Here is a 21,277-nt window from a genome sequence, read left to right on the forward strand (position 1 = left end):
GCGCCAGGAGCTCGCAATTCCTCTATTTACTGTTTGGTTTCTATGGTGAGACGCAGGTGCCGTCAGCGCCTCCCGTCATCGGCCCCGCAGCTCGGCCCCCACCCGGCGCCGTGACGTCTGCCCGCTGCTTCCGCTCTGCCCATATTTGGCTCAGCCACGGCGCCGCCCGTCTGGACTAGGCTGGGAGCCGGACTCCCGCCTTCCCCCGCCCTCTGTCCCCGGCCACGCCCCCGTGGGGCTGCTGCGGGCCGCTCGGTTCCACGCGACCTCAGACCCATCCCCGACACCCGAGCGGAGGCGAGGGGCAGGGGCGATAGGGACCCCGAGGGAAGGCGTGGATGACTGATGGATGAACTCTGGGGTCCCAAACATTTGTCTCGTTGAGGCTGTAGCCAAGATTTGGGCTGTTTCGTTTGTTTGGGGTGGGAGAGCTGGGATCACGATTTTCTCACTCTGTGCCCGAAATCATGGAAACAGCCATCCTTCGCCTCACTATTTTACATTTTATAGGCTTGAACTTAAAATTCTCGTCCATGGCGCAGTGAAAAGCTTTGAAGGCCGAGGTTCTGGGATCAGCGTTGCCCCTTGGGGGATAAGTGACCTTGGGAAGGTCACTTCCCTTTACCTAGCCTCGTAAAATGAACTTCGGGGGTGGGGCTCCGTGTCGTCAGGCTTGTGAGGGGAGATCGTCCATCACCTTTTAGTTACAGGCGTTGGCGGGGGGGAGCGGCGCATTGCATAATTGGAATATCAGTGAAGTTCTTTGAGGACCCCTACAATTCTGACCTCCATAGTAACTGGATTTGTGCGTCTCTTTGCGCCTTGCTCGTATTAGGCGCTTAATTAACTGTTGCTAACTGATTATTGAGTGAATCCCAGGCAAATTACTTTCGGATTTCACCTTCATAAATCCAGACCCCCGCAATTCCTCTTACAGGCGGAACCAGGAATATTGCAGCGATGGTTAATAATCGCGCAGTAGGGTTGCTGATGTAAAGCGATTTGCAGATGTAAAGGGCAATAAACATTCCTGGGAGGAATCCAGCGAGATTCCAGAAGTCTCGGAGGGAGCCGTGGGTGTGCGCCGCCCGGCCATGAGGGCGGGGGTGGGGCGGGCAGTGCCGCAGTGGCTACTGCCGGGGAGCCGACTGCAGGGGTGGGGTCGACTCTTGAGGCTGCTTGGTCGCGGCTACCGCCCTCCACCCTCAACCCGCACCCATTCCCCAGTTCCTCTGGCCAAAGGAGTGTGTGTTTTTCAGAATTTCAGAGCTAGAACGCACATCAGGTACGATTGCTCTAATTCAGCCTTTCAATTTTACAAATGGGGGAAGGAAGGCTCAGGTTCACTCCGGCAAGTTGCACAGCTAGTCAGAGACAGATAAAAGCCAACATGTCTGGCTTCAAACTGGTGTCCCTTCCACCTCCCCTCTAGCCCCCTCAGCTCTTGTGGCTTCAGGTTGCCTGGCTCAGATGGTGGAATGTACAGTAAAGCTAAATATTGTCTTCAGGGCTCCTCTAAAGGGTGCCAGTGGCATGCCTACTGCCCCATACAGCCCACAGCATGACACCAGGGCCTGGGGTGATGGCCAGTAGGGTCGTACTCCCCAAACCACAAGAGTTCCTCATTCCAGTGGCTGGAATGGCTACCCTTGTCCAGAGAGCCCGAATTGGCTGTCTTGAAACCAGTCTTAAACTAGCAGTTGATTATTTTTCATAGTTACCCAAGCCTCCCATTAACTTTTCTCAGTCAAGACAACAGCAGAAGGCATGGGTAGCCTGAACCCATGGAGACCCCTTTTCTGCTCATTGGAAGGTCTTTTCATGGTACAAAGAGGTTAGATCCTGTGAGGGAATGCTTCTTTAATGTCTCTCTCTCTCTTCCCTTTCTGTTTACCCAACTTCCTCTTACATTCTATATTCTATTTCCTCCCTGACTGTAGGCAGCTAAGACTGAGAAGACTGGTGCCCACCGCTGGCCGAGGGCCGTTCCAACCTGCTGATTTGAGGAGGAGTCTGGGATCCTTCACCTTTCTCGCTGGATCGATTGTACTTGGAGCTCTAGCGACAGAAGTAGCAGCTCTGCTGCCTGGTGGACATATGAGGCAGAGCACCCTTCTTCAATTCCAGAAGCAGCATCACGGCTAGGGGAAGAGATTTTCTTTGTTCACTGATGGAAATAGCAAAACTTGGCAGAAAAAATAATCCCAGTTTTTTCTCTCTTTAGTTTATTTCTGAGGATCTGAGTGATTTGGATGCAGAAAACACTTCTGTTGTTTCTCTCGCCCGGACTGCTTTTTTTCCTTCTGCCAAGTTTTGTTATCTCCATCAGAGTGAACAAGGTTTCCTTGCCCCTTCTCTCAAACCCTATTTCAAATTCCATCTCCTTCATAACAACTTTTCTGACTCCTCTCCTGTATATCTTATGAAATACAGCTGTGCACAGACCCAGCACACAGAGCACAGCTTACATGCTGTCTTTTTTTTAAAAAATTTATTTATTTTTGGCTGTGTCGGGTCTTTGTTGCTGTGCGTGGGCTTTCTCTAATTGCGGCGAGCGTGGGTTGCTCTTCATTGTGGAGCACGGGCTTCTCATTGCGGTGGCTTCTCTTGTTGCAGAGCACGGGCTCTAGGCACATGGGCTTCAGTAGTTGTGGCACGTGGGCTCAGTAGTTGTGGCTCACGGGCTCTAGTGCGCAGGCTCAGTAGTTGTGGTGCACGGGCTTAGTTGCTCCGCGGCATGTGGTATCTTCCCGGACCAGGGCTTGAACCCGTGTCCCCTGCATTAGCAGGCAGATTCTTAACCACCGCACCACCAGGGAAGTCCTACATGCTGTCTTTACTGTTGTTTCCTTGAGAGTTGAGGCCAGGTCTTGGGTGTCTTTTGTGTTCATAGATGCCCAGCACAGGGCTGGGGACAAAACCTGCTCTCAAGCTCTTGCTGATTAATTGATTAATTAATTGATTAATTTCTCCAAAAGCAACTCCAAGCCTTTGCTTTGATAAACCTTCCTCTCAGTTCTTTGGAAATCTAGATAATGATCTAATCAAAGACAGCCTTGCACAAGAAATAGTTTCACAAAGCAGTTTCACAAGAGAACACCACCACCACCCAGAGAGGGATGAGGAAGTGTGGACTCTCCCTGAAGATGAGGAGGGTGGTGACATAGGAAAGTCGGAGGACAAAGAACTAGGAGAGGGGAGGCCTCTGCTCCTGGGATCGGAGAGGCAGCACACCGTCTAGAGCTGGGTTTCTGTCCAGACCCCACCACTTGCTGTGTGGCCTTAGGCAAGTTTACTCTGTTCTCTGTGCCTCAGTTTTCTCATCTGTAAAAAGAACTACTCACCTCCTAGTGATGTGAGGAGGATAAATTGAGCTGATATATGCAAAGTGCAAGAACAGTGCCTGGCACATAGTAAGTGAAATATAGCAGTTTGTTGATCTGTTTTCCAACGTAGCTGTTTTATAAATGGAATGGGGGAAGGTTATAAAATCTCTTTGCTCCCTTCTGCACCGACCTTCCTGGGCAGTGCATGAGCTATGTGGTCATGCAGGTCTGGGTGGATTCCTGTCTCTGTTACTAGTTGTGTGACCTTGGGCAGATCACTCTACTTCTTGGAGCCTCAGTTTTCTCATCTGTGAAGTGAAGATAATTGTGTCTGCTTCCAAAGACTGCAGGTACATTACATGATTATAAAAAGCCTGGCATATCAGGAGTTTAATAAACAGAAACTATAATAATATAGTTATAATATATATAATAATAATAATAATATATATTATATAATATAGTTATTATTATCTATGAGAGGAGCCACATCTAAAGGAGAAGAGACTCCCCGAAATCTTTGAGGTTTCAAGAAAGATTGAACGTTCTGAGTAGCAATGAGACCAGCTCAACTCCTGCAGCTTGGGGTTGGGAGGGTAGGCCCTGGGTCTGGGCCATGACTGGATATCACAACATCTGAAGAAACCAGGAATGGTTTGCCTTGTGTATCAGCTCTAGGGACATTTCCTGCCTGAGGACTGCGCTGAGGGTGTGGACCTAGTCGGGTCAGGTGCCAGCAGCGGGGGACCCATCCTTCCCACGAGGTGGGACTTTAGTAAAAGAGGGCGTGGGCAGGGTGGGCCTTGGAAACCTGTTGTTGAGTGTGTGTGTGTGAGAGAGAGAGAGAGAGAGAAAGAGAGAGAGAGGGAATGGCCCAGAGACATCCTTCCCTGGAACTGGCCTCCCAGGCCTGGCACAGCCGCCCTCATGGCAGAACTTGCCTGCACAGCTCCTCAAAGCTGCCATTCCCAGCCCTGACCCAGGACATCCCAGAGTGATTGCCCCTAATTATCCAAGGGATGTGGGGAAGGAGGGTTGTCATAGTCTTACAGCCAATGTAACCTTAATTCCCTTCAGCTGCTTGGATGGAAAAGTACTAAACGGCACATACAAATCGTGCAGTCCTTTGGGTTCTTTTAGAAGGGCGAAGGAGGGTTGCAAAATCCAACGATGATAGAGTGTCGCAACCCCAAATATGTTGGGAATCACTCTTATGGCTCTCACCCTTGACGGCTCTCGTCCCCTGTGACCCACAAGGAGTTGTGCGCCCTGACAGGCTGGGGTCTACACTAAGTAAGTTGTCGTTCTGGGATCCCAGACGGTCTTAGGAGCTCTTTGGGGATCACAGAGGAATCTGTGAGCCTCATTCCAAACTCATGTTTCCAGTCGTGGCAACGGGGGGCGGGGAGCACCCAACGACTAGTACCTGGAGCAGAGCTGAAACGTGGCGTGTGAAGAGTCACGAAGGTGCTAATGTTGGTTGTCTCTGGGGAGAAAGGAATGTGTTTTTTGTTTTCTTCTCTTTGCTTGTTTGTACTCTCTGATTTTTCGTTTTTGGCGAGCACACAGATTGCTTTTGTAATAAAAATGTTTTTTAAATGTTCCCAGCAGAACAGTATGTTTGTTTTTTTAATAGGTAACGATAATAAATGGAAAGGCTCAGAACTCAGACACCTCCTGATTTTTTCTTCCACCCCTCCTTTCCAAAAGAAATAGATGCTCCTGGTGAAACCTTTGAAAATTCAGATAATCAAAATAAAGAAAATAAAAATCACCTGTAATCCCATTACAGAGGTAATCACTGCCAAAGGCGGGCCTCTCACTGTTGTGGCCTGTCCCGTTGCGGAGCACAGGCTCCCGACGCGCAGGCTCAGCGGCCATGGCTCACGGGCCCAGCCGCTCCGCGGCATGTGGGATCTTCCCGGACCGGGGCATGAACCCGTGTCCCCTGCATCGGCAGGCGGACTCTCAACCACTGCGCCACCAGGGAAGCCCTGCCAAAAGTTTTGATTCTCCCTTTCCAATATACACTTTAGTTTTATACTTTTTAATTTATACATTGTAGTTTTCATGAACATAACACCAGGCCAGAATACTGTTTTATAATCTTGTTTTTCTATACCATAGATCATGAACACAGACAATTTTTTTTTCTACGTGATCACTTTAATAGCTAGTCACATAGAATTCTAAACATCCAACAATTTAACCAATCCTGTATTCTTGGACCTTTGTTTCTAAATTTTTTGCTATTATAGACAAGGATGTAAATATCTTTGTGGTTAAATTTTTGTGCACATCTGAGATTTGTTCGTTCGAGTTGGGCCCAGGGGGTACTCCTTTTTAAGGCTTTTGAAACATAGCTGTGCAGTCAGTACACTGTTACATAGGACAAGTGGGAAGGGAGTATTGGCTCAACCAGTTTCTAGCTGTGCAATCTTGAGGAAATGACTTACCCTCTCTGCACTTCAATTTCCTCAAATGTAAAACTGGAATGGTGGTAGCTATGGAATGAGATTGTTGTGAGGATTGAATGAAAAAAAGAGTGTCACGTGGTGCCTGGCACAGCACAGGATGAGCCCTCAATAAATGGTGATTTTTTCTGATTTATGGATTGTTTTTTCTTCAGGGGAAGAAGTTGTCTTGAGGTTGAGGTCTGGTTGCCTGGGAAAGTGGCGGGGAGAACTCGAGCAGGTGTACATGGTGAAGGGGGAAGATGCTGGGGAGTGGAAGGCAGAAGAGGACAAGTGATAGAGAAGAAGCTGATGGGGGTAGGCTGAGGAAAGTTTAGCAGAGAGGAGTGTGGGTGTGGGGGACAATGGGAACCCAACGGACACGGGTGAGATGTCCACATGGGCCATTTGGAGCAGGGACCCTCGGAAACAGAGCCAGGTGCCAGTCCCTGTGTGGCTACCTCTATAAGATCTGAGATGGAGCCTGTGTCCTTTGGTCCTGGCCCCACGAGGCCGCTTTCTGCCTTCCTCTCAGTCCCATGTTGCATTACTCCAGGGCAGTCTTCTTTCAGTGCCTTGAGTGTGCCATGTTCCTCCTTGTTGGGTGAACTTTGTGCGTTCTGTTTCCCCTGCCAGGAATGCCCACTCTTGCTGGCTAATTCTTAGCACCCTTCAGATCTCAAGCTTAAAGCTCACTTCCTCACAGAGGCTTTCCTCGGCCATTTGGTATGAACCAGCCCCCTTGCTCCCGTTATTCTCTCATGGCCCTCTGTGCCCTCATAGCAATGCCAAAGTTTGGTGTCTTCAATGGGCTGAAAGCTCCATGAGGGCACGAAGAGGGTCTGTTTTTTGCTCACTCTTGTACCCCTGATGCCCAGCACATAGTAGACACTCAACAAACAGTTATTGAAAGGGAAGAAGAATAAGACAGTTCATCTGTGACCTGTAAAATGCTTTTACATCCCCTCCTGTGGCTTCAATCCCATCCTAATTGATGCTGGCTGGTTGGCTGAAGGAACAGGAGACTTGAGGGCTGCGAGGAATGCCTTAGCCAGCTGCTCTCCCATCCTTCTCTCCCTTGAGGAAGCAGGCTTCCCTTTCTAAGACTAGAAACTTTAAACCAGTGCTTCTCAAACTTAAAGGTGTATATAAATTACCTGGGGATCTTCTCAACATGCAAATTCTGATTCTGGGTGTCTAGGGTCCACCTCAGGGTCAGGTCCAAGACTCTGCATCTCTAACAAGCTCCCGGGTCAAACCCATGTTGGTCCCAGGACCTCTGAGCAGCAAGGCTTTCAGTCTACAGCCTCTTTCTGTTTAACACACCACCGATTCCCACGCCTACGTTTGAGTCGCTGCGCCCTCTGCCGGCCACTGCGGGGCATGGCAATCATTGACCAAGTATTAGATAAAGACTGCACGCATGAATTTTAAAACTCATGCAAAATTCTTGGGGAACAAGATCTTCTCCTAAAAGCAGATGGGCACACAGATTCCAATAGTATTAGGAAAATGTACTCTTTTTTTTAAACATCTTTATTGGAGTATAATTGCTTTACAGTGTTGTGTTAGTTTCTGCCATATAACAAAATGAATCAGCTATACGTATACATATATTCCCATATCCCCTCCCTCTTGCGTCTCCCTCCCACCCTCACTATCCCACCCCTCTAGGTGGTCACAAAGCACCGAGCTGATCTCCCTGTGCTATGTGGCTGCTTCCCACTAGCTATCTATTTTACATTTGGTAGTGTATATATGTCCATGCCACTCTCACTTTGTCCCAGTTTACCCTTCCCCCTCCCCGTGTCCTCAAGTCCATTCTCTACGTCTGTGTCTTTAAGGAAAATGTACTCATAAGAATACACTCTGGGGCTTCCCTGGTGGCGCAGTGGTTGAGAGTCCGCCTGCTGATGCAGGGGACACGGGTTCGTGCTCGGGTCCGGGAAGATCCCACATGCCGCGGAGCGGCTGGGCCCGTGAGCCATGGCCGCTGAGCCTGCGCGTCCGGAGCCTGTGCTCCGCGACGGGAGAGGCCACAACAGTGAGAGGCCCGTGTACCGCAAAAAAAAAAAAACAAAGAATACACTCTGTAGGGACTTCCCTGGCGATCTAGTGGTTAAGACTCTGTGCTTCCACTTCAGGGGGCCTGGGTTCGATGCATGTCGCAGGGCCAAAAAAAAGAATACACTCTGTAAAGGATCCCAGCCATGCTGAGGCAAAGAAACTCCCGGAACTGAAGGATGTTAAGACTGGGGGAGCCCATCTCTGCAGCGATTTTCTTCTTTTGCCACTGTTGGCTTTTCCCACTCTTGTTTTTTTTTCTTCATCAGGGCTGCATTATGACTTTCGTGGGCCCTGGGCACTTTGAAGTTCCCTTTCTCTATAAAAATTAATTAAAATTTTCATTTTATGACTGCATTGTTATAAAGATGAATAGTTGGAGGAAGATGAATATATAATATATTGTCCTTTTGGAAATAAAAGTTAATTTTTTTCTTCTGATTTTTAGACGAAATTAAAACATTTTCGTGGGTTTCTAAAAATAGCATGGGTCCCTAGCCCAGTCCTCTTGTATCCGCCCTGTTCTCCACGAGGTGGCAGAGAGCGCATTCTTAATGCTATCTGAATCTGTGTACCCACCTGCTTTTAGTGGAAGATCTCGTTCCCCAAGAATTTTGTGTGTTTTAAAATTCTTGTATGCTGTCTCTCTACATACGCCCAAGACTGTACTAGATGCTTTGAGGGCCACTGTGCTGTTCAAGTAGGTGACCAGATTGAACATGTTAAATGACTTAGACATATAATATGTGGAGTGTTTACAATGTGCTAAGCGCCTTAAACATATCTCTCAAGTTTCAGAACAGCTACTATCCACGTTGTACCCAGGAGAGCACCAGAGTTGAGAAGGTGACATCATTTTCTCACATTCCAGGTGAGTAGTTGGCAGATCTGGGATTTGAACCCCAGGTCTGTCTGACCCTCTCCACAGGCTGTGACAGGATATCCAGTGAGGTGCCCGCTTGGATGTATATTCCCAAATGTATGTTACACTATCAGGGCCACCAGGGGGCAAGATGTCAGGGAGGGCTGGAGAGTCTTAGGGAGGAGGGAGACTGAAGGTCGGCTTCGGAGCAACAGTCATTGCAGAGATGAAATGGCAGGGAAAGGCATGTGAGGTCACAGAGGTGTGGAGGTGGGCCCCTGGTTCGGGGGGGGGGGCCATGAGGAGACTTCCCAAGTGGGAGGGAACTCGAGGTTAGGAAGCAGAGGGCGATGAGGCAGGGTGTGGCTATAGGGGGTGAGGAATTTGGGCCCAGTCTAACGTTCAGTGGGAGGTTCTTTGTTCCCTTGAGTCCTAAAATTTAGTCCTGAATTATCAATAACCTAGCAAAGTTTTATCCATCCTCCCTGTCTCAGTTCCTCATCTGTCAAATGGGAGTTATGAAGCTTGCCCTACCCTCTGAGATGTCAGGAAGTTCAAATGACTGTCAGCCCCACAAGGATGGGGAGCCTGTGTCTGATTCAGGCTGTATCCCCCGGAGCCTGGGTGCTCAGCACACATCTGGTGAAGGAATGGGCATGATATCCCACAAATCCCTTGAAAAGCAGCGACAGGAGACAGCGTGGCTGGAGAAAGCGCCCGGAGCCAGAACAGGACGTGCTTCTGTGAAACAAAGTTTGATATAAGAAACCACCAGAATCTTTCTGCAGGATTGTGGATTGAGAATTTGCAACCCTAGGCTTTGCTTTTAGCTTTAGGATGTAGGAGGTCAAGTCATTCCATTCTAAATTCTTTTTTTTTTTTTTGCGGTACGCGGGCCTCTCACTGTTGTGGCCTCTCCCGTGGCGGAGCACAGGCTCCGGACGCGCAGGCTCAGCGGCCATGGTTCATGGGCCCAGCCGCTCCGCGGCATGTGGGATCTTCCCGGACCGGGGCACGAACCCGTGTCCGCTGCATCGTCAGGCGGACTCTCAACCACTGCGCCACCGGGGAAGCCCCATTCTAAATTCTTATATCTAAACCTACCTTGCCTCTAGTATCCTAACTAGGAAAAAAGGCTAAAATGTAGTTTGTCTTCTGTATTTTATGTTCTCCTAACACTTTAGGCACTTAGTACAGATGTAATTTTTTTTGGGGGGGGGGAGCTTAAAACAACAACCAATCTATTATATCTCATTATTTCCTGGGTCAGGAATTAAGACAGGAATTGGCTGGGAAATTCTTCTGCTCAATATGGCAAAGACTGATGTCCTCCGTGGTGTTCAGCTGGGGGAGGGGCTGGTCTGGAGGGTCTGAGATGGCTTCACTCACATGACCAGATGCCATTTAACATTTTGTGTGATTATTTGATTAATAACTGTCTCCCTCACTAGTCCAGAAGCTAACAAAGGACCGGAACTGTGTTTGTTTTTGTCTATCATTTTATCCCTGGTGGCTAGCACAGGACCTGGCCCACTGAGGCTTAGTAAATAGTATTTGTTAAATGAATCAATGATGCAATTCTTTTTTTTTTTTGGCGTGCTGCACGGCTTGCGGTCCCCGACCAGGGATCCAACCTGGGGCCCTGGCAGTGAGAGCGCCAAATCCTAACCACTGGACTGTCAGGGAATTCCCAATGATGTAATTCTTATAACAAGTGTCAGGATCCTCAGAAAAAAGGCATAGGTAGAAGTTAATGATGATGATGATAGTAGGTCAGTAAGTGCCAGGACTGAGCTAAATACTGTGCAACCTGGCGGGATGGCATTATTTATTTACCCCCATTTTACAGATGAGGAGCTGAGGCAGCCCTGATATGGCTTCAAAGGGCAATGCAAGAGGAGCCCCTTTTATGTCCCAAATCAGAGGATCTGGGGTAAACTCAGGAGGCCTGGAGGCCAAGCAAGTTATTTAAATGAGTCATTTGAGAGATAAAAACCTGATGAAATGACAAAAGGCTGGAAGGTATGTTTTCAAATTAGTCACAAACAATGTTCCAGAGTCCCGCTTCTGCATTATCCAAATAAACCATCCCCAACGATGAGGTGGAGATTCACAGATTCACTCTGTCACCACATTCACTTACCCTGTTCCTCAAAATCCACATAACTGTTTCTTCTTCATCCTGGGTTTATTTATTTTTGACGCTTCTGCACAGCTGGACTGTTCTGCCAACGTGTTGTAATGCTTCCTTCGTTTCATCAAACAACAGGCTGGCCTGTCGTCATGAGAGTAGCATCCCAAAGCCAACGTGGGTTAGTAATAGTGCCCTTGATGGAAGTTGCCTGCGGGGTCAGAGTATTAGCAGATTATCTGATACCCAGGCTTCTTGTGGGCTCTGCCTTGCATGAAGGGCTCTTCTAGATCGTGTTACTGTGATAGGGGAATACCCAGGGTACCAGGAAATTCCTGCCTGGGCAGGGAGCTGACTTCCCGGCACCCCAGGGATTCCAAGCCCAGACGCCTGCAGCCAATCAACAACGGAGCTGCCTCACGCTGACAAGCAAAACGAAGCCCAACAAAAGCAGCTGGAACCCAAACAAACAGACTTGGGTGAGGTTGGGAGGGGGGTCAGGCCTGGCGTCATCCAGGCTCTGGGCCAGGCCGTTGTCTTGGCGACGGCCAGTCGGTTTACCAGCGGGCAGCGGAGCCAGTTCTCTGAGAGGGAAGCCCGAAGAGGGGGCTGTGGTGCCTGGGCGGGGTGCGGTTGGGGGGTGGGGAGCTTCTCCAAGTAATAGAAACCCACAGAGAAGGCACTGGGCATTTCCAGAGAGTGGTTTCTTCTCTCAGGAGCCAGGCAGGCTGCCTGGGGGTCAGTGGGCTCAGAGAGGCTGGCCAGCCTGAGAGGGAGGGAAGTGGTCACTGAACTAGCAAAGACGCCTCTGGAAAGGCTGGAAGGTGGATTTACAGCGGTCTTAGCTTTCTGGGCAAAGCATGAATTGAAGTGGATCACAGAGTTCTATAAAACAAAACCCAGAAACAATACATACACACAGCAGCCAGTGGAGGAGAGGCCTTTGGGAACCTCAGAGGTGGCACATGAAAGTGTTTTATGTCCTTCTCCAGGAGCTTTTTTTCTTTTCATTTTCTTTCTTTCTTTTTCTTTTCTTTTCTTTTTTTTTTTTTCTGATGACCACAATTCAAGTCATTGTCTGGAGGAATGAACAGCATTCGATGAAAACAAAACGTTAGAAAACCTCTGTTTTGCAGGGTAGGGCCTAAAAGGTGTTCGTGTCCATGACAGCAGGTTACTTTAGGGTAAATAAGAGACTCCCTTTCTGGCTAAAGTGAGACATTAGTCAAAATAAATGCAATGGAGGAAAGAATCTTGGTACCTTCCTCCAGAAATCTTGCTGCAAAAGTACTTGTCATACCAAAGGACAAATACTGTATGCTTCCTTCCACATGAGGTTTCTAGGCCAATCATTTCATAGAGACAGAGAGTAGAATGGTGGTAGCCAGGGGCTGGGGGAGGGGAGGACGGGGAGTTACTGTTTAATGAGGATGGAGTTGCAGTTTGGGAAGAAGAAAAGAGCTCTGGAGATGGGTGGTGGCTGGCGTTTGCCCAATGATGTGCATATACTTAATGCCATTGAACTGTACACTTAAAAATGGTTAAAACGGTAAATTCTGTTATGCACGTTTGCCTATATACATATACATATATATATATATATTAAAGTGTCTCTCACTTAAAGACTGTCTTCTAGCTGTACCAGGAGACAGTGGCGTTTGCTTGGAGGCTGACCCCCAAGGCGTGTTGGCTCAGCTGTCTGAGCCTCTGCTGTGTCATCCATTAAGGAAGGATGCCGGTAAGGAAGAATGGACATGAGGGCATTTAGTGAACAGAAATACACCACAAGAACGTGAAATGTGATTAAGATATTATTTCAAAATTCATCTTTAATGAATCTAAATGCCAGGGGGCAAGTTGAAAGGGGAAGGGGGGAGCTTTGAGGAAACCAAGGAAAAGATTATATTTGGCAGTTATAGGAATTGGAAAAAGCCCAAATATTTTATGAGAGTAGAAGAGAATTTTGGGCTCATTCTCAGAGGCCAGAAGGTATGACCAACTTGGGCTGTCACAGCGATTTAAAATACTTCTCTCTTTTGCTCTGCCTAAATTGAGAAACCATTTAAGCCCACCCATCAGGAGGAAATGAAATGAAATGAAACAATGTCAAAACATCACCTCTCAAATTTCATGAAGGGAAATGGTACAGTTACAACACAATGCTGGGTCAAAGTTTATGGGATCTCGAACACAAATGCATAGTGGAACTCAGGTTACCATCAGAGAGTCCCATTAACTGTCAACAATCTATTCAAAGCAATTTTTTTCTCCCCGTTTTAAAGATATACACCATTCAGGGACTTCCCTGATGGCGTAGTGGTTAAGACTCCATGCTCCCAGTGCAGGGGGCCCAGGTTCGATCCCAGGTCAGGGAACTAGATCCCACATGCATGCCGCAACTAAGAGTTTGCATGCCTCAACTAAGGAGCCAGCGATGCGCAACTAAGGAAACTGCCTGCTGCAACTAAAGCCCAGTGCAACCAAATAAATAAATATTTTATAGAAAAAGATATACTCCATTCACCACCACCACCACTTATGCAACATATGTTCCATTAGCATAAGTTAGCACGTGCCAAAGCACTAATCTAAATGTGGTGCATTCCTTATCTTTTCACTCCTTAGAAGAACCACGCAAGGCGAATCTTTTTTATAGATAACAAACTGAAGCTTGTGTTTGAAACTTGTTCTTTCAAGTTTCAAGAGGTGGAGCTGGGATTTGAACCCAGGGAGATTGGCTTCAAATTCTGTGATCTTTTATTCTTTTCTTAATTGGTGCCCCCAGATCACCATGTGAGAATTGATAGAATTAGTCTCCTCATTCTGTGGAGAGTCTGTGGACAATGTGAACACATGTGGCTGAGACAATCAGCGCTCCTTAATTAAACATTAGCTGAGGTAGGCCAGCCATTGCTGGCCTTGTGGTGTATGTGCGATTTCTATCAATTTAATAATTATTAAGAATTGAAAAGATTGCTGAAAAAATCTTATGTTTCACGTTTGTGAAGTGTGTATGGGCAAAATGGTTTCATTGATATTTTTTCCTCTAAAACTGTGGACTGCCTACAGATGACCAGTATCTATGGATCAGATGTTCTCTAGGGCATGAGGATGTCTGATTTCTTTGAGGTAGTATAGCATTTCCCCTCTTTTCTTTCTCCAACTGCCTTCCTGGGGTCTGTCGCTTTGAAGTTGAGGAGAGCAGAAGGAGGTCTTTGGTAATGCCACTCAAGGTGGAGGAGGACTCTGAGCCTGTTACTATAGCAACACAAAGGAGATAGTTATCCATCCACCCCTCTAACAAATGTTTATTGAGCACCTATTATGTGGCAGGCACTGTTTTAGGCACCAAAAACTTAATGATGAGTGAGATAAAATAGTTCCTCTTGTGGAGCATCTATTCCAGTGGAGAAAAGAGACATCAAACAAATAAACATAAAAACAATACAAGTCCAGATAGAGATCAGGCTCTGAAGAAAACAAAGCAGGAAAAGAGGAAAGAGAGTGCCTGGAGTGGAAGTGGAGGCATCTTTTAGACAGTGTGGCCATAGAGAGGGTCATCTGAGGCTCTGCAAAGAGGTTAATCTAATTGCACAAAGAATCTGATTCTCTTATACATACTCCATCCCAAGCCCAGACCCCACTCTCAGTAGGACCACTTTCTTCTTGTTCACCTTCTCCCACAGAATCTGAGGGGGACCCATTTTCCTAAACCCTCAGCAGCAGAATGGAGGTGGATCATGGACATTTTAGGAAGGGGATAAGGAGAAGGTGAAGCCAGACCGTGGGGAGGGAAGGAAAAGGTTCAAGGGCTTGGAGACCCAAGGGATGAAAAGTGTAGTGAGTGTTCATTGATTACCTACTCAATATCCATTCCTCTCCTCCCCACTTCCAAACAGCACCCAGACTCTCCTCCTGGGTTTGGATGAGATGTCAAGGGGGAGTCCTGACTGTTTTAAGCCAATCAGGAGAATATCAATCCGTTTTCCTCTGTGATTGGTTCAGATGGAAGTATGAAGTGTGATGCTTGAGTCTTCTGATGCATATGGAAGTGAAATTCTCTCCTCTCTTGGGGTAGACACAGATACAGGTGTAGGTCCATCTTGTGACCTTGATGGAAGCCATCCTGAGGACAAAGCCACCACATGGAAGAGGGCAGAGAGCAGAGAAGTGGAGCCAGACTCCCAGTTGCTTTTGAAATCCCTAGCACTGGATTTTTCCCTTTGTGAACCAATTCATTCATTCAAAACATCCTATATGCTTGTTACTTGCTAGACACTTTTCCACATGCTTGAGAAAAATCCCCATCCAGTTTTCTTTGGCTTTCCTTTTACTAGCATGGGAGGAGTGATGGGCAGATGATCATCAGAGTCAGACTGCTTGGGTTTAAATCCTGGCTCCACCACTCCCTGGCTGTGTGACGTCAGGCAAGTTATTTAACCTCTCTGTGCATCAGTTAACACAGGCAAAAGGAGATAATTCTAGTGTCTGCCTCGTAAGATTGTTGTGAGGATTAAATGAGATAAGGTAAAGGGTGTAGGACAGTACCTAGTCTGTGACATGCCGCCCCAATCACACCTTGGGAATAGAGGACTTATTTCTCCAGCTACTGGGGATGCTCAGCTCCAGGCCTTTACAACGATTGCCGCAGTTGAAGGTGATCACGTTACTCAAGGCCATGGCCTCTTCAGGAGAACAGTTTACATCCAGTGATTGGTCTATGGGGAGCTATAAAGGCCTGGACCCCCTGCCTCCTCTCAAGACCACTCTGAAAGGCCACCCCAGTTCTAGAGCTCTCAAGGGTTGACGGAGGCTCTTGTTGGGCTTCCATCTCAGCTCTCTTTCTCCCTCTGCCCAGTCCTGCTTCTTTTCCCTCCCTTTCTGCAGGTGTGGATCCAAACAGCACATCCTGCAGGCTGGTCTCAGAGTCTGCTTCCTGGTACCCCACCTATGACTCAATAAATTTTAGCTGTCATTGTCATCATCCAAAAGCATCCTGGGTGAGAGAGAAAATAAGAGAAAGGATGCAAAGGGGAGAGGTTTCCCTACTAACTGGGAGAGGTCACGTATATGGTTTTAAAGTTTCTTGGGGGCAGGATTTTGTTTTCTCGAATCTGGAGAGGTATCAGGACCCTGGTGTTCACAGTCTGAATCTGGGCAATAAAACCCGGGATTTAGCTCTAAATCCTTGTCCGAGCTTTGCTAGAGGAGGAAGCCTGCTTCTGTCCTCTGGCTTTTTAAGTTAAGTGATGGTGATGCAGGAAAGCAGGCTGGCTGTGCTCTTTTTTTTTTTTTTTTAACATCTTTATTGGGGTATAATTACTTTACAATGGTGTGTTAGTTTCTGCTTTATAACAAAGTGAATCAGTTATACATATACATATGTTCCCATATCTCTTCCCTCTTACGTCTCCCTCCCTCCCACCCTCCCTGTGCTTTTTTTTCTTTTTGAAATTAATTTTTATTAAAAAAAATTACATAACACATTGTTATGGAAAATACAGATATTTTCTAAAGATGGTCTAAGTGTATTCCAACATTTTTTTTTAACATCTTTATTGGGGTATAATTGCTTTACAATGGTGTGTTAGTTTCTGCTTTATAACAAAGTGAATCAGTTATACATATACATATGTTCCCATATCTCTTCCCTCTTGCGTCTCCCTCCCTCCCACCCTCCCTGTGCTCTTTTTTAAATGTCAATAGATTCAGTTGAACCCCACAAGCATCATTGGAGGGCCTGCCATGGGCAAGCACTGTGTTTGTGCTTGTGCATGTGCATGGGAGGGCGGGGCTGGGGAGAGGGGGAGAGAGAGAGCGCGAGCGTGAAATACAGAGATAAGAAAGATAGACTCCCTACCATTTGCAGGGGAGATAAGCCATGTTCCCAAATAACATATTGCATAGCACAATGGTTTGTGCATCAAATTTAGAACCAGATGGACCAGTGCTCAAATCCTGAGTTGAATCCTAGTTCTGTTACTGAAGAATGTAGTTTTATATCAGGGGTGGCACAAAGAGTGATGGGGACCAATGCATAGGAGACAGTAATTCTGGAAAAGGGCACTGTCTTGTGTTCGCTGTGTAATTTAAGCATATTCAACTCTGCTATAGAAAACAAGAGAAGTTATGTACAGAAGGAAGTCGCTTATCAGCTATTTTAGACACAGATAGATTAAACAGAATGTGTGTGTGCTGAATGTAGATAAAATGATGAAAGAAATGAGAATGTAACTTACCGGCAGAGGACTACAAAGACCAAGTAAACCTCAAGTATTTACGAGGCTTGGATCGTGTCTTCTCCAGGTGGAAGCAATGTCACTCCCGAGATGGCCGCCCAATGGCGACACTCATTATGTCCAAGAAACATAGATGAAATCCATAACTGCTCAGCAGATTAACTGGGGTGCTGCAGTATGACCTGGGTACCTGCCCCTGAATCTTCCTGACAGGGACAGTTTGTGCCTTGGCCCCAGGCGCCACCTTCCAGCTGACCCCCTTAGCTTGGCTTCACCTCTGAGCCCTGTTGCCACACCGTTAGGAGGGAAGGCTGCTGTGGCAGAGGGAGAATGAGATATGTGAATGTGTGTAATCCAGGATTCAGGTAGGTGACCCTTCTACCTGCTTGCACTTCCCTTAAGTGCGTTTGCCTGTTTCTTGCTTCTCACCGTGTTTTAAATTGATTAAATAAATTGTGTGATTCAAGTATTGTAATTTGGCCTGCCAGCCTTTCTGCTCTGTGACCTCTGGGATAGCCTGCCTGGAGGTATAGTTGGACGATACCGTTGCTTCAACGTAGCTTCCCAGATGACAGGGGAACGTTAGGTGAGGCTTCCTGGAAGCCAAGCCCGAGCAAGGGATTCTTGTGGGACTGATTTTCGAGGGAGTTCTCTCCAGAGAAAAAGTGTGTGACAAAGTGAGGAAAACAGGATAGGAGCTGGGAAGAGGCCACACAAATATGAGGTTCTGCTGAAGTGTAACCTCAGCCCGGCCCCGTGCAGAGCTCTGGAGTGTAGATGGTGCCGCAGACTTGGCCTCCCTGAAGGCAAGAGGGCCAGTCTTTCGTACCTTGTACTTGGGGATGATGTACCAGCTTAGAAAAGGGGGTCTGGGGGGGGGGTACCAGCAGCATCTGCTACAAGTGATCAGCCCAGGTAAGTCGTAGGGTCAAGGGAGGGAAGACAGAACTTAGTAGGTTGGGAAAGTAGTGGGAACAGGGATTAGAAAGACAAGGTACAGTATGACTTGGTGGGGTCTGGAAGCCAGAGAGAGAAGTTAAGACCTGATTCCACAGGTAGGGAGCTATAGGGAGCCACATGTGTGCTCTTGGGCACGTGTGTGTTTTGGAGAAGAGCTTCGGAAGAGCCATGTGGCGGTGGCATGTGTTAGGCAAAGAGAGCAGCTGGGCCTGGCTGGGCAGTAGTACAGGTAGCTTAGAGCATCTTCCTCCTCTGTGGCCTTTGGGTAGCTCTATACACTCAGAAGGCTACTTCCCAGGGTCTAGTACGCAGTCATCTCCCTGGCCTCCATCTTACAGAGTCTCTGTTCTCTTAAGAATCAGCCTTGTCTGGAAGGAAAAGGGACTGGTGCAGTATGCCCAAGAGGTAAGCCTCCCTAAGCCAGGTGTGGGGGGGGCAAGGATGGGGAGAGCTACATTGCTGAAGGCTGTCCCTCAGAGAAGGACACCTCATAAAAAACTCAGCAGCACATCCAGGCTGGCTGCAGAGCGCCGACTAATGCCGGAGTTGTTATGCGAGTTGCCAGCTCGCTCCAAGGGGGGTTACCTGATCTCTAAGTAATATAGAGTTGTTAAGCCTTTGGCTTTTATCCGAAGCACTGTGGCCACCTGGTCAGTGGCAGACTGAAGATTCTTGGCCTGAGACCAAGCCACCCTCCATGAAATGATCCTTCCTCTGTGCAGAGGTTTTGACTGTCTATCAAAGCCTTAAGAACAGTGGTTCTTAAACTCCAGCATGAGAAACACTCCCTGGAGTGCTTTCTAAAAGCTCAGATGTCCGGGCCCCACTTGCAGAGATTTGGACTCTGTATGTCTGGGATGGGGGTGAGGGATTTGCATTTTAAATAATTACCCTGGTGACCGGGAACAGATGGTCCAAGCAACATAATTGGGGATAGGGAAGAAGACCCAGCATTTATTTACTTAGGAAAGCCAACAGCCCTGTGAAGTAGGTAATATTATTTTCATTATTCTCAATTTACAGATGGATAAACTTAGGTTCAAAGGGTTTCACTAAACTGCTCAAGGACTCAAATAGTAAATGACAAATCTAGGATTCTGACCCACTGAACTGTGCTGCTATGTGAGATCAAGAAAAAGACCAATAGATCTAGCTGACTGCACACATAGGTAGGCTTGTGTCCTGACACTCTCCAATATAAGCCCACTATAGTCAGGCCAATGGTGTCAGCCAGGAACAAGCTGGGTTATGCCGCAATAACAAGTGAGCCACCAAGTTCATTTCTTGCTCACATTACATGGCCATTCAGACCAGCAGGGGGGTCTGTTCATTACGGTAACTCAGGGATCCAGGCTGATGGAAGCTCTGGCTTGACATGTGCTTCCGCTAATACAGAGGTAAGGAGAGGGGACACTGGTTCTTGAGCCATGCATTTCTGTCTGGAAATGACGTGGGTGTCACATCTACTCAAATTTCGATGGCCAAGTAAGTCCCTGAGCCATGCCTGAGTTCATCAGGGTGTAAAAATGTAAACAAGTTCACCAGGCCAACCTGCTCATCAGATCCTGATATGCCTCCTTTCTCATGTCTATGCTGTTGCTTCTGTCTGAACCGGCCTGGCCCTGAATGTCGGCCAGCCTAACTGGACCCGGGTATCTAATTCTAGACTCACCTGCCACCAGCTCTGGGCAGCCTTTCCCAACCTACCCAGGCTGGTTTGTGTTCTCCGGTGTCCAGGCCCTCAGAGGGCCCTGGGCTGATCCCCATTAGGGCACATGTCATGTTGCATTGCAGCTGTTACTCATCTGTCCCCCATCCCGCTGGGTTGAGGGCTCCAGGGCGATGCGGGTGTGTAGCAGTGACAGGCCTTGCCGCTCTAGCCCCTGGAAGGCAGGAGGTCAGAGTGATGAAGAGCTGGGTTCTGGCCTTGTGGGAGCTATCCTCCTTTCCCCACAGGAACAGGATTTCAAGGAGCCTTAGAAAATGGGGAAGAGGAAGGCAAGAAATCTATGACTTCAGGATGAAACAGCTGCAGATGAGGAAGAAGACCCCCTGCAGAGGGAGCGGGCTTTTTCCAAGGCTTCACTGCCCATCATGGGAAGACTCATCTCAAACCCAGGTTAGTCACTGCCTGGAGCTGGCTGTGTCACCACAGGGTGAACTTCAAGTCTAAGCGGAGGGCATGCTGCAGCTGGGGGAAAATCCTTGCTGTCCTAGCTCTGGGGTCCCTGATGCCCATTAAAGGCCATTGTTAGCAAATGGCCAGGTGTTAGTGGTTTCCTCGGAGAGAGCTGCCTGAGTCCTGTCACGTCACAGCCTCTGGGGCCTGGGGAAGGCTATTTGGGGTCAAGAACAGGAATCAATGCCCGTCTAGCAGGGGCATTGACATGACTCTGATGCGGGACTCTGCAAGGTCTGGGTCACCTCTTGGGCGCTCACACCTGGAGTAAACACAGAAGAGAGGCAAAGACCGGGACTGTGCATGGGAGTAAAGCACGTGGCCTTGAGCTATACAAGGCAGGGTCCATCGCTGCCATCCTGACCTCAGAGACCCTCTTCCTCCCACTTCCCACCTCACACTTTGGGCTCTGGGGGATGAACCATTTTTCAGTTCTCAGGGTACCTCACGCTCTCTCACTTCTGGGCCTATGTGTGCTTTAACCCCGACACAAATCTCAGCCTCTTCACTTATTTTTCCATAAGAAGTTAAACTTTCAAGTGTTTTGTCTCTTTGTGGTGTGGCTTTCCCTGAAGTTTGAGGGAGGGGACTCTTCTAGGGTGGGTCCCGTTGCACAGTGTCCAGCTAACCCCTTCCTTCCCACCAGGGAAGTCCCTATATATATTCTTTTCAAGATTCTTTGCCATTATAGGTTATTACAAAGTATTGAGTATGATTCCCTGTGCTATACAGTAGGACCTTGTTGTTTATCTGTTTTTATTTATAGTAGTGTGCACATGTTCATCTCAAATTCCTTGGACTTCCCTGGTGACGCAGTGGTTAGGAATCCACCTGCCAATGCAGGGGACACAGGTTTGAGCCCTGGTCCGGGAAGATCCCACATGCCGCGGAGCAACTAAGCCCGTGTGCCACAACTACTGAGCCTGGGCTCTAGAGCCAGCGAGCCACAGCTACTGAGCCCGCGCACCTAGAGCCCATGCTCCGCAACAAATAGAAGCCACCGCAATGAGAAGCCCGAGCTCAGCAATGAAGAGTAGCCCCCACTTGCTGCAACTAGAGAAAG

Source organism: Globicephala melas, chromosome 2, assembly GCF_963455315.2.
Source record: "Globicephala melas chromosome 2, mGloMel1.2, whole genome shotgun sequence".
NCBI classification, from domain to species: domain Eukaryota; kingdom Metazoa; phylum Chordata; class Mammalia; order Artiodactyla; family Delphinidae; genus Globicephala; species Globicephala melas.